Source organism: Falco peregrinus, chromosome 8 (assembly GCF_023634155.1).
Source record: "Falco peregrinus isolate bFalPer1 chromosome 8, bFalPer1.pri, whole genome shotgun sequence".
Taxonomy (NCBI): domain Eukaryota; kingdom Metazoa; phylum Chordata; class Aves; order Falconiformes; family Falconidae; genus Falco; species Falco peregrinus.
Window position 1 is genome coordinate 27,056,211 of NC_073728.1, and position 12,804 is coordinate 27,069,014.

Consider the following 12,804-nt stretch of genomic DNA (forward strand, 5'->3'; position numbering starts at 1 on the left):
CCTCCCACTCTGCCCAGGGGAAGAGCTGTGCAGTATTTAGAGCAGTAACTTACACTGCAGAAGGTATGGGATTCAGCCTGTATTTTTATTGTTCAAATCCTTCGTGTCCTGTGACATGGTTCCTCGTTCATAAACAGTGAAAAATACCGCTTCCTTGTTCTGAAAAAGATGGAGAACAAACACTATGAGATGCTCTGATACAGCCGTGGAAACCATGGAGTACCGCAGCTGTGAAATGTTGCCATGTTCGTGTGTAAAATATATTCATACAGTGTTACTTGCACAAGGAATGTGAGAATCAGTCTTCCAACAGTTGAGTTGTTTCTTAAATCTCAGGATTCTTGTATTCCCTAACTGAAGATCTGGCCTTTAAACATACGTATCAATAAGCCAGAGGTATGTTCCCAGCCTTTCTGGCACAGGAGGGAAAGTTATGAACAATGACTGAATGTGACTGTTCCTCAAACTGGAAAGCAAATAAGAAACTTCAATTATTCCTCCCACCCCTAAACCCCTCACCCTGCAACTGAGTGTTTTGGTGGCTTTTGTACTCTGTGAGGTTTGTGCTTTTCCAAAGTTTTTCTCTGAAGCATGAGCTCAGTTGCAGAACTGCAGGGAAGGACAAACCAGCATGTTTTCATCAGGCAGTGTGGCAGTCTGAACTCCTGGATGAATCTAGCCCCCTCCCCTCCCCCCTGCCACCCTGCTAGACATATTTAAATCTCCAAAGATCTTCCTTTCAGATACCAGGGCTTCCCATTGTGCTGGCTTTTATTGGATTTCAGGTGCCATTCAGTCAACCCCCTTAGCTGCTTGAATTCTTGAAATGCTAGGATCATATTTCACCTGATCTGGCACTGAACCATGCTCGCTATCTCACCCCAAAATTAATTAAACCATAAATTTTCAGAATAAACATGCAGCATCCACTATCACTGAAACAGTCTGAGCTTTGTTGAGCAAACTGCTGCAAGAACAAAGCTTCCTCTTTCTCTTTCTACCCACTCTGCCTTCTCTTCTCTTGATGTGTATCAGCAAATACAGTAAATACAGTACCCTCCCTCCCTGTTACGGAGAGATAATTCTTGTTCTGCTGTTGTCACCATTTCATAGACCCAGAAGAAACTGCAACAGCTCACAGGGTGAGATCTTACAGGAGAGCATTAACTCTACTAAGGTGAAGAGGAGTTATTCTCCAAAATTAATACAAGCATTTTCTTTTTTGTGGACAGCCTGGAAAATGCTACTTTAATTTGACCTTTACCTCAGTTTCCCATCTGCATAGTGAGTTTTTCTGTCTGACACTGGCGCTGGGCAGTTAAAATCCCTTAATGAAGGAGAGATGATTAGCTAATGCACCCAAGGAGATCATATAGGTATGCACAAAATTCTTAGTGATAATCTTGTATCTGTCTCAGAATAAATAGTCTCTCCTTCTAAATCCTCTCTATCCCATAACCATGAAACTTAGGCGATGCTAACTATGTTTAAAGCTTGAAAGATAACACCTGCCATTCCAAAACAGCCCCTAATTAAAACTACTGAACAGAAAATAACTAAAACAGGGTTTTCAGTTTCCTGCTCTGGACCGGTAAGCATGTCTGGAGGCCGCAGAATCTCTTCGATCTGAAGAAAGCCTCACCCCTGAAACTTGTTTAATTTTCTTTTCCAGGTAGCCTGGTCATCCCACGTAGAAAGCACTACCTCTGCCGACAATTTAGGACCAAGAACTCCACCAACATGATTCAGAGGAGACCTTTACCCTTATCCTCGTCTTCAAATCCTGTCAAAGCCCACAAAGAAAACTGGATGGCTGCTTGTATGGGAGACCTACAGAGCACTGCCTGGTTGCTATAGGCAGTGTAACCAAAGGTGGCATTTTTATTTCTTGAATCAACTGTCAGCCAACACCCTTGCCTGGTATTAAGGTTGCTGTGGGTTGATAGATATAAATCTGAGCTCCTGACCAGCTCTGGTCTTTAGAAATTCTCTTGTACATTTGATTGCCGCTCTGGTGCAAATGCCAGTGTCCTGGCTGTATTCCAGCTCTGCTGATTTACACTTTTCTGACTTAGATTCTCTCCTGTTTCAGACTGTGCTCTTCTTCAGCTCTTAAGCTTCTGTCTAGTGTGGATGAACATTGTTTCTCCCTAGCCAAAATAAAGTGATTCTTACATTTATTCTAGGGTGTTTTTGATTAACAGTGCCACAGAAAGGTGAATCTGCTGTTTGTTCTTGCTGGGGCCTCACATCTTTAATCCCAGGCGAAATCTGACCTCCTGGGCTACAGGATCTTGACCATGGCCTGAGATCCCTAGGGTATGGGGCCTCAGTTGTACACTTGCTGCTGCCAGGATGCTCCAGTCAGCCAAAGGGCTCAAGTGTAGAGCCAGGTGTCAAGATCAAAGTGTCGTCTGGTGCGGTACATTATCATGATCTGGCGTGGTTCTGCTCAGTCCTGAGGTTTGCATGCAGAGCCCCCAGCTCTGCTAGCAAACTAGGAATGCGATGCCTTTGTGAAAAACACAAGAGCAAGCTCTTCTTTGGCATTTCTGTTTCTGTTCTCGAGCTGGGATCTAAAAAATAAGACCAGAGGGAAGGGAATACAGAAGAGTTTTTACACCAGTTGTTCTTTAAAATTTGGAATAGGTTATTCATGACAGGTCTGAGTTTTCCTTGCAAGTTCCTACAGTTGTTGTCTACTGCCTATTTTTTATCTGTTGCCATGGACAGACTGGTGAATAACTGCACACTGCAAAACCAGAGAGCAGGCCCTTGGTTCCTAAGGAATTAATCAGCCCTAATTTAGACAAGAGCATTTCCCTTCATTTCAATCTTTCCCTCCCCACAGCATCTCCTGCCAGGATGTCCCACTGCCTGCTGGAATTAATGTGGCTGAAATATCCCTCAGGATTCTCCTTGAGGTCGTGAACTCAGCCTCTGGATCCTCTTTGGTTCTCCCTTCTAGCCCCTGAAATCGGATGTTGCCAAATGAATTTTGCTTCCCCATCCCATTCTTCATATTTTCCAAAGTCACTTCTCACTGGCAAGGAAAGACTTGGAGAGGAGAGAGAGACAGCGGGAAGAGTCCAGGCCTGGACTGCCTCTTTCCCACTGTGATTTCAGACTCCCCTTCTCACCCTGAGATCGTTTTGTCAGTGCAGTATGATGTGCTACATCCCAAGCTGTTGGCACTTCCCAGGCCAGTGTGTTGAGTTGTCCTCAGGTTTTTGGGATTTTCCTTGTCCTTCATGAGGAAATCTTTTCCTTGTCCTTCATGAGGAAATCTTTTCTTCTTTTTTTTTTTTTTTCCTTTTTTTTTTTTTGACTGAAAGACCAAGGAACTCTTCCTCTTTGTTTTATTTTTCCTTTTCCTCTTTTTTGCTCAACTGAACCTACCTTGCCCTTTCCCCACTTCTGTCCTGTTCTTATCCCAAACTCAGAGCAGTCTTCCAAGGAGGTACACCCTAGACCAAACTGCGCTGCATTTCTCTGCTTTCTGCTTTCTCAGGAAAATGGCTCTCAAGAGAATATCTTTTGACTCAATTTCTCCTCAGTGAAATCCACTCCAGATCTTGTAGATCTGGAACTAGCTGGCAAGCATGTCTTTTTTTCTCTCCTCATTCATGGTACTTTTTATTGCTTGCTTCCTTTCCATATCATACTGTGCCCAATGAGCTTTGTAAGGCAGGTCAACAGCTCATTGTCAGAAAAACACCTGGCTTACTGACACTTTCCAGATTTGTGCTGTGAATCAGGTTATGCCTAGACTAACTGAAGTCTTCCTTGGGGTCCTCCAACTCCCGTTTGCTTTGCCTTGTGCATTGTTTTACCCAGGCAGAAAATACAATACATCCAGGACATCTGGTCCTTATGCATCCACCCTGCATCCCACTGTAGCCCTTTCTACATGCAGACCTTAACCTCCTTCAATGGTGTCCAGCAGAGCTGAAGGGTCTTAGGCATCTTTTACCAGATGTGGCCTTAATATGACTCTTCTACCCTCAAATTGCTGAAATGCCTGATCACTCGCAGGGCTGGCAATGGGTAATTTGACAGGTTGTTTTTAACAGTGTAGGATGAACAGCTGATCTTAAGACAGCCTGTTTGCAAGAAATTAAAGTGTTACTACATTTTGCATTTCCCTAGCGACATAGGGAAAATTATAGAGTTTCTCTGCTGATTCATCTGCTTTTACAGTTTTGGGTGTTATGTTTATTTTCCCAAAGTGTTTTTTTCTTTCCCAGACTATCCCAGGTCCCAAGGTCGGAGCTGATGTCTGCACTCCGAGTGCATCCTGTTTGTCATAGAATCGTTTAATTGCCATTTAAGAGAACTTATGCAACTGACCTTTAACATGGCAGTCTCCCTGCTGCACTTAATTCTGATGCTGACATATGAAAAGAAAGAAAAAAACTTCCTTTTGGCTAATGGGAAAGTCTTCCCACAGGGAAGATGAAAAAGGCAGGTGGGGTGAGGGAGCTGATGGAGTTCAGAGTGGTCGGTGGTTACACAAAGGGTTTGGTTTGGATGTTGCTTGCTTCCAGGGGAAACTACAGTACTAATTAACTGCAGTGAGGGGGAGGAATTTTTTTTAAAATGGGGAAAATGAATGATGTTACAAGCAAATTTATTTTATTGCTAGATCACTGCAGAGCAGTTCCATAAATCCCTTTCTCTAACCTCAGAAGATCTTCTGTCCAAAAACAGTGTTAGAATTTGGGAGGAACAAGGGGATTTGGGATGGGGGAAGAACTGAATTGCTCTTGTCTGTCTGTTTCTGTTCCTTTCGGCCCATGATTTTGATGAATTATCACCTGGCGATGTCTGACAGTTTCTGGCAGTGGATTGACTAGGTTGCCAATCCAGACCCAGAGTTACAGGATCTGCAACCTCTTCCTGACCGATTGGCCACAGTCTTAAAAACTAGAGAATAGCTGATATGGAATAACAAATACAATATATAAAACTCTCCAAATAAACAATGGAATAGATGGCATGAGGAGAGTCCTGAATATCTGACATTCATGATCTTCCTTGTGAATTGACTGTGAAATTAATCTCATAAATAGCAGACTGGCCCTGAGGCAAATATCGGTATATAAAATCTCACACAGAATCAAATCATAGCTCAAGATTTTCAGCAGTGATCCAGTAATATTCCATTTTACTGCACCTTTTGTGTGTCAGAGGCACAGGAGCTGCTGAAGTCCCTGCCCCGAGGACTTTGTGGCTTCATTTCTGTTCCCTGAAGTTTTGAGATACTGACTATAAATGGGTGTGATAGAGAGTAAATAGGGGTAAATGGAGTTCAGCTACTCTTCCTATGTATCTAAGGCAGGGAGGTAACTCACTGGGCAGAGAAGAACCCACCACCTTTCTTTCTTTCTGTACATCTACCGAATCATATGAAGTAAAACACACTGAAACCAGTGTCCCTTGCCATGACCTGGATCCCACATAAGCACCTAGGTTAATTTTCCCTAAAACTGATCTCTTCTCAGGCCCCTTTTGTTTGCAACACAGAGGCCTTACTGCTATATAGGTAAGGGCATGTAGAGTTTGAGAGGAGAGAAGCACATCTCTTCTTAATCAAAAAAAATCCAGATTTTCTGCTGAGAGTGCTGAAGACAGGGATATACGCAGTGATATTTAGTTCATTTGTGATTTGGCTTCTTAGTCCCTGAGGGCAGGAGGCATGGTCCATTTATCACTGGTCACAAACAAACAATGTGTATTTTTAGCTTCTCCTTTCAGAAGATAAAAAACAGTTTAAGTTAGCATGACATGACTTAGGTGGGGACCCTTTTATGTTATTTTATTTGTTTAGATAATTGGGTCACAGGAAAGCACTCCTGTGAGAACCACTCTCATTCCCAGAGATCCAGAGAGGTGAAGAGGAGGGAGAGAGTTGAGATTAATGCTAAAATAAAACATCCTGTGCAAAACAGCCATTGTCTATGTAACACTAATCAAGGTAATTTAGAAGGATGGCGGAAAACTTAAGCCTTAAGTCTGCCCTTTTTCATCACATGCCCATACCTTAAAATTCATCATCGCAGAACCTAGCTTCATCTTTGTCACATAGCAGAGCATGTATGACTCAATATGGTGTGCCCCACACTTGTTACATCTGGAGTTCATATAACACTTCCCCACCATGCATTTGTGCACTGTCCAAATGGTAAACATTTTACAGCTACTATTCTGATTTAAATTTTTTTATTGTGTTTATTTTTACTTTTTCCAAATTTCAGCTTTTTATTTGGTTCTCACAAATGTTTTGATAAAATCTCTTTGAATCTGTAATCTAATTACATGTACTGTGTTTCCATGCACAGTTTGAGGTTTTTGAGCTAGCAACTTTACATGCTTGCAGCCAAGGAGAATTTCATCACAGAAAACTCACCAGTCATTTGGTAATTATACCTGATTTAATTAGGAATCAATTCACTTATTGAAAAAAATCCCTCTTCTATTGTTTTTGAACCTGGTGGTGGTATCTCTTTGTGCGTGGCAGCAACCTCAAATCATTAGCCTGGTGCCAAGTAAAGACTCTTAAATGTCCATCATCCTAAACGTCTGACTGGATGGACAGAGAGGATGTTTTGGCAGTGATTTTTGTCTTGACATATTGCAAAAATGGCTTCTGAAAATCAATGTGGAGGTAAATGTTCTTGGGTTTTAGCAATACTCCCCAACAGCATGTCCAGAACAAGCCTGTGGGTTCACTAAATAGCACTTACGCGATACGCTCAAGACTGTACCATGAAATGCAGTCCCTCTTCTGTGCTCCACATACTGCAGTGTTGAAGGATCGGGCACGTGATCCAGTTAGCAACTCTGTGGCAGCACATGAGAATGTTTATGGATTTGTATTGTTCTTCTGTTTTGGAAAAATGCCAGTTGAGAAAGGCCACCTCCTACTTCCCCATCCTTCAGAATGTATAATGCGAGAGGTTTCAGTGAAGAGTCCATTCAGCTCCTGGACAGCCATCACATCTAACCCAGCAGCACACGGAGGCTCTTCCTGATATCAGAGCTCAGCTTCAGAAAGTTCTTGTCCTTCCGCTGCTTGTGTCATGGGCATGGGACAAACAGCTCCGTACTTCTCTCCCAGCTGTTCAAAGTTATCCTTCCCAGCTTCTTTCCTCTCCGCCTCCTCATCCACGTTCTGTTGCCACACATCTGGCTTTGAGCATGGAACCACTTCTTGGATCTGATCCCTAGCAGCTGTCTGCTGCCAGCGCTTTCCCACAGAGGATAGGGATGGGATCCAAAAGGCAAGGGGAAATGGAGAACAAGCTGGGAAAGTCCACAGCAGGTGGAGGTTAAGACAGAACCGAATCTCCACAGGAGCAATGGCCTTTTCCCTTCTCTCCAGTCAGCTCTGTGAGTGTCTACCTCTTCAGCATGTTTCGCCCATCCACTTCTCTGTTATTTCTGAAAATGTAGATTACCTCCTCCATCTCCTTTGCCTCCAAATGAGCTCTTTTCTGGATGCAGACTTCCACAGCAGGTTGTTACCAGTGTGGATCACTGGGAACACACCCCAGTGGACACAGCAGAAAAGGCACATAGGTGCAAAATGACACATCCTGCTCAAACCATTAGAATAGAAACATTTATTTAATTTTCCCAGTGGCAGATGCCAACTAGATGCAGCTGGAGAATTCAGTCCATGTAGCTCCTCCTCCTTGTCTAAGCAGGAATATTTCAAGGGTTGTGAAGTGACAACAGCAGTGAATGAGGGCTGAAAATGGGGGAAATAAAGCCTGGAAATTTACTCTCTGTGTCATGTGGTAACAACAGAAGGTCACATTCAGTCCCCAGGGTTGTCAGATGAAACCTCTCAATGTGATTAAGGAACTGGGGTTGCCTTCAAAAACATCCCATGTCAAAGGTTTGTCTTCATGCTGGAGTAAGAGGGAAAGGCAAGAGAGAAGTAGATTTGACCAAAACCCACCTGAAAACTTGGAAGCATTTCTGATGCCTTCCACAGCTTTAGCTTTGGTCTTCTCTCTGCCCTTTTGTGGGTTTGGCCTCATGATATATCCCAGAGCCAGAAAGCTGTGAGCAGAGACAGATTAGCATCTTGTTTTCAGAAGCCTAAGACTGGGATATATGGATCTGTTTATTTTGCAGATGCCAATAGCTAACACATCCATTGTGTTCAACATACACAGTGCTCTGAAGCTGCTGCTAAAAGAGGACAGACATTTTAGCTGGCTTATTATCAGCGTACATGCACTGTAGATGGATCCTTGGCTTTTAGTTCACCCTTGCTCTCAGTTTTATTTCAGCACGTTGTCCTATTAATGATCAAGCACTCTTTGAGCTGCATTTTATTAAGTTGCCTGGAGGACCTCTGGCATCAGCAAAGTAAATATACTTGTGGTGATATTATTATTATTAGATTCATGCTAATAAAAGGATAACAATCCAGCAAAAGGCCTTTAATCAGTCTGTGCTGTGTAGGCAAAACCAAAGCTTTTTATTGGGATTTTTTTCCTCTAGCCACGTATGGTCCTGTCCACATGAGTGGAGAAAAAACAAAAAAGACCATCAGTGGAGTGATTAATTTACAAGGCTTTGTATCTTTGATGAAATTTACTCTTTTTCTGTGCTACATAATTGGTTTGGAATTTCCTTCCCTTTACTCAGAATTTCACAGAAAGATCCACTAACATCCAGTAATAAAGCTTTTGCTGCACTAGTAACTTGCAGACTTACCCACTGAAGAAAGATCCCAGCTCTTGGTTAGTGCAAGCTGAAGAAGATGGTCTGGTGGATCAAAGTAAAACCAAGGCCAGCCAGAAACCAACATCACGTTGAAAACACCTGTGGGTAGCGACAAAGGAAATTCCCCAGGGTAATTACTGAATCTACTCACTGCTTTGTTTGTCTGGAAAAATACAGCAAATGCTTCCCTACTTCATCAGGACACTGCAAGGATAACTTCCAGTAAAAAGTAGAAGCTCAGCACTCCTAGAAGGGTGGTGACACATGAACTCCTCCGTAGACTAGAACAGCTTCACTCACTCCATATTTCCTTCTAGCTCATCTGTGTCTCAGGGGATTCAGATGTAACCATTTCCTCTGCAAAAGCATCTCAATTGTGTAGCTGTGAAACAGAGCCACAAGGAGGAACTTCAGCACCTACAGCATGCACACAGTCATGTTCCTCCTTTCAGTCATCACCAGACTGGGTCTGCAGCTCCTGTTCTGGTACAGTCACAGCACTCTCCAGGACTTGTGCATATTTGACTCTTTTTGGTATCTATCACACCTCACCTTTGCTGTGATTCTGCTCAGGACCACTCTGTACTGATAATTAAGGTCCCCACTTTTCCTAGCTCTTTCACTCTGGGAAACTGATCCTGTGCTTCAGACACACCATCAGACATACACCCCCCTCCTTCTATAAATCCAGCCCCCCGGGTTTGTTTCCTCTCACACCATCTCCATTTTCATTCTGTCTTTTTGGTTTTTTTTTTTTGAGTTTGTTCACATGGCTATTTACTGGGGAAGCTGACAGCTTCCACTGCTCAACTGAAGAGAATTAATTTCAATCTCACATTGATTTTCAGTCTCATGCCTCGATTTTGTAACTAAAAAAAAAATAAAAAAAAATTATCTATGATTCTGAGCTCAGTATTCCCTACAACTGTCCTGAACTTGAAAAAAAAAATGCTTTAATATCTCTCTACAAATTATTGTCTTTAATAGCTATAAATCTGTTTTAAACCTGCAGGATGTGCTGGCATGGAGTTAAATGGATTGTGTTTCTCCACAGACTGTCTTGTTGCATGGCAGTCCCAAGACACAGGGGTGGCACAGCTGTGGGCACGTGTCTGCCCTGGTTCTCTGTGGGCTGTCTGCATCCTCCTATCTCTGCCCTGAAATAGCTCCCCAGTGGCCTCTTGGCTAGCCCAAGGAGGGAGTGGAGTGTTCTTGTGTTGCACCCCTCTTTGGGTCCAGTGGATGCTCTGCAAGGAATCCTGAAACCTCTGGACTGTGGATGCGACTGGTTCAAGCCTTCAGCTCAGAAGTTAAAGAACTCGTGCAGGGGTTTGGTATAAAACATGATGTATCATAGAGGATGGTGTGAATGCAGTGCAATGTATAACTTGAGGTGAACAAGATCCCTCAGATCTGAGGAGCCTGTGTAAGAGCCTTCTTGAAGGACATCATCAAGGTCACAGTGATTGTGTTTATGCTAAGGTGCAGGAGAGATCCTGAGTTCAAATATGCAGTCTGTCCACATTACTTGTCTGCATGAAGGCCTTAGAGCTAATTGTGGTGCAATCTAGCTGATACTCCCAGTATAGCAGCATGAACACCCTCAACTTATCCCCTACAGAAATCTGGAGGTACAGCCAAATTATCTGGCAAGAAACTAGACAGTAATAACAGTTACTCTGAGGACAACCAGTCATCGCTACCCCAGAACCTAGGGGGAAGTGAATTCTCACTGTGCAGCTGATCTAATCCCTGCCCTAGATCTGATCAATGCAAAGTCATTCCTCTCCCTAGGTCAGACCGTGATGACTCTTATGCACCCTGACAGGCCATGAGCCCTGGAAAGCTGCATTAGCATCCACATGTACAAAACCACAAAATTAGAGCAGGCGTGCAAGAGCTGGAAGAGCTGAATGGATCTTAGTTTGGTCTCTTTGGGAAAAAACTCCAAAGCAAACTCAAGAATGTATGGTTCCTAGGGAATGGCATAAGCAACATCATCTGAGTGATGAAGACTGGAATGATTATTCATAATTTCCGCCCTTTGGAAATCCTTCGCTGTATATCTGTGTGAAAAAAAGAGTTTAAGAGTGGAAGGAGCTTGCAAGACTATTTGCCAATTATGCATTTTCTTTTCCCTTCCCTTCCCTTCCCTTCCCTTCCCTTCCCTTCCCTTCCCTTCCCTTCCCTTCCCTTCCCTTCCCTTCCCTTCCCTTCCCTTCCCTTCCCTTCCCTTCCCTTCCCTTCCCTTCCCTTCCCTTCCCTTCCCTTCCCTTCCTTTCCCTTCCCTTCCCTTCCCCTACCCTTCCCTTACCCTACCCTACCCTACCCTACCCTACCCTACCCTACCCTCTCCCTTCCTTTCTTAGCATATGATGTATACCATTGAACTGGGAGATGAGAAAAGGAGGGTAAAGAAGTCCACCATATTTTTTTAAATGTATGTTAGCGAAATGGTGAGTCTGGGTGAGCAATTTATACACAAGCTGAAGAAGAAAGAGAAGTTGCCCATCCACTCTCTCCACCTCAGCCCCCATCTTCACATTTTTTGAGCTGGGAGTTTTCTAAGATGTCCTTCAATAGCCTCTCCCCTAATCTTTCAGAAAGCCAGAGATATTCTAGAATTGCTGCTTTAAACTGACTTTGTTTTTAAATTACATTTTGAAAGTATTTTATTCCTATTTCCTAGGAATATTGGTGTATTCTACAGGCAGGAAAAAAAAAAAAAGACAAGAAAATGAAGTTATTTTCTAATTGTTCTATTCCCTCTCATGGGCTACAAAGCCTCACTCAGTAATTCCCACTTTTATGCTTGTAATTTTGTGGTTGAACCAGCATGCAAATTTTAAGACAACTCCCTGCCTTGATTTCACCAAGTGTTTAGTGAATCTCTTGCAGCAGTTAATTATCCTTATGCTGAAAGTCAGAGACTTGCTGCTCATTTTCTAGTTTGCCTTCTGACTTTACCTTGCAACCACTGGGTCTCCTGCCTTTGCTGACTAGGTCAGAAAACTCTCCCCCACTAAACATATTCTCCCACTGTGTGTTTTAAGGTTGCTGTAGGGTTTGGAGCTTATTAGGCGTGTTCCAAAGATACCAAATGGGGCTGTGCCTTACATAATGTTTTTGCTACCTAGAGGGAGAGGAGAGAGAAAATGAGCAAAGAAAATGCCTAAAAAAGTGATGCATAATAAGTCCTTCACTTAACTATGGGTGTTGATTTTTCTTAGCCATGCTCTGCCTTGCTCAAGAGGGCTTGGGATGAGGGAGAGGACATCTCAGAATCAAAATCTGAGCCCAGACTTCAGAAGCACTTTGCCTCATCTCCAGCGAGTGAGGAGTTAAGCTCAGCCCTGTGTCTCCACTACACATTAAAGACTCAATCTGTCTACCTAATTTAGAAGCTGGGATAGTTCCCACCACCTGAGTTTATTCCCTGGAACTGAGGTAACTTGGAACACTGAGTCAAGTCTCAAGGTAAGCCTGGAGTGCCTAAATGCTTTGTAATGTAGGAGCAGCACTTTGAATAAGAAGTTGGTAAAATACTGCTTGCTGGCTGTTGCTGCCTCCCTCTGCAGCTCCAATTAGATGTGATGAAAGGAAGAGGGGGGAGTGTTTAAATGGGGTGGAGGGCAGGCAGAAATGTTATGACCTTTGTCTGCTTCTCCTGCACCACAAGTTTATCATAGACTGAGCAGCACCTTTTCTTTCCACGTGTGAACTCCTTGCTGCACTTTGACTTGGCTGTCATTGCTTCATCCCAGCTAAACATCAGCAATGTGCCCCTCTTTGGAGAGTGTTAAATAGAGACTTCTTAGTAGGTCAGCATGAGCCCCTTGGGGAAAAAAAGGCATGTACTGTCAAGTGTCTGAGAAAGACTTGGGATAAGTCAGTTCACCTAAATGTATACATACATATATCTCCTTTCTTCCCAAACAGCACATCTTTTAGGTGGCACTAGTAAGTCAGCAGCTGGGCTGCCAGATGTGTAAGAAAATTCAAGGAAATGGCAGCTGTATGCAGGCTGACCTGTATGTAGGTTGCATCGGGTCCAGTTAGCTG

The 12,804-nt window shown here is 43.3% G+C and overlaps 2 long non-coding RNA genes across 3 annotated transcripts; one reads left to right on the forward strand and one right to left on the reverse strand.

Annotated features, from left to right (window-relative positions):
* Nucleotides 1-731: 731 nt before the first annotated feature.
* On the forward strand, nucleotides 732-8,841 carry LOC129785078 (uncharacterized). 2 transcript variants are annotated; one of them, XR_008748601.1, is made up of 3 exons: nucleotides 732-1,284; nucleotides 1,673-1,872; nucleotides 8,718-8,841. It is a non-coding gene; the product is annotated as an uncharacterized LOC129785078 (long non-coding RNA). The 2 variants fall into 2 exon arrangements; XR_008748602.1 differs by lacking the exon at nucleotides 8,718-8,841 and having other exon boundaries at nucleotides 1,673-2,180.
* On the reverse strand, nucleotides 3,450-9,461 carry LOC129785077 (uncharacterized). Its single transcript, XR_008748600.1, has 3 exons — nucleotides 8,935-9,461; nucleotides 8,734-8,841; nucleotides 3,450-8,070 (listed from the first exon to the last, which is right to left on the reverse strand). It is a non-coding gene; the product is annotated as an uncharacterized LOC129785077 (long non-coding RNA).
* Between the last annotated feature and the right edge of the window lie 3,343 nt (nucleotides 9,462-12,804).